Below are 1148 nucleotides of genomic sequence, written 5' to 3'. Positions count from 1 at the left end.
GTAATTACATGTCCGGTGACAAATTTGTGCTTTGTTTTAAAGATGTGCTATTTAGATTTACACCATCCATCCATCCATCTTCTTCCGCTTAGCCGAGGTCGGGTCGCGGGGGCAGCAGCCTAAGCAGGGAAGCCCAGACTTCCCTCTCCCCAGCCACTTCGTCCAGCTCTTCCCGGGAGGTTCCCGAGGCGTTCCCAGGCCAGTCGGGAGACATAGTCTTCCCAACGTGTCCTGGGTCTTCCCCGTTGCCTCCTACCGGTCGGGCGTGCCCTAAACACCTCCCTATTTCCTCCGCCGGGTGGCGGGGCTCTCTCTTAGAGATAGGGTGAGAAGCTCTGTCATCCGGGTGGAGCTCAATGTAAAGCCGCTGCTCCTCCACATGGAGAGGAGCCAGATGAGGTGGTTCGGGCATCTGGTCAGGATGCCACCTGAACTTTGTTATATATAGTTTTGTATATATATATATGTTTTTTAATATTTATTTATTTATATATATATATATATATATATATATATATATATATATATATATATATATATATATATATATATATATATATATATATATATATATATATATATATATATATATATATATACAGTATATACATATATATATATACATATATATATATATATACATATACATATATATACATATATATATATGTATATGTATATATATATATATGTATATATATGTATATATATATATGTATTTATATATATGTATATATATATTTATATATATTGCATTCTATTTTAGGATGCCACCTGAACTTTGTTATATATATGTTTGTATATATATATATTTGTAAATATTTATTTATATATATATATATATATATATATATATATATATATATATATATATATATATATATATATATATATATATATATATATATATATATATATGCATTCTATTTTAGTTACTTTATTGAGTTTATAAGCCCCTGGCGCTGATTTGTACTGTTTTTGTACTTATTTTGATTAATATTTCTCGATTGTTTGTAAATGTTGCAGTTTTTAAAGAAAGGTTTATAAAATAAAAAAAATGACATGTCCGGCGTTTACCTGCCATTACTACCCAGCGCCACTAGGGGGCGTCATAGGCAGCACTACTACCCCAAAGCAGGCGACAGGAA

Source organism: Entelurus aequoreus, linkage group LG08 (assembly GCF_033978785.1).
Source record: "Entelurus aequoreus isolate RoL-2023_Sb linkage group LG08, RoL_Eaeq_v1.1, whole genome shotgun sequence".
Taxonomy (NCBI): Eukaryota; Metazoa; Chordata; class Actinopteri; order Syngnathiformes; family Syngnathidae; genus Entelurus; species Entelurus aequoreus.
Note: the sequence above shows the minus strand (reverse complement) of the source record.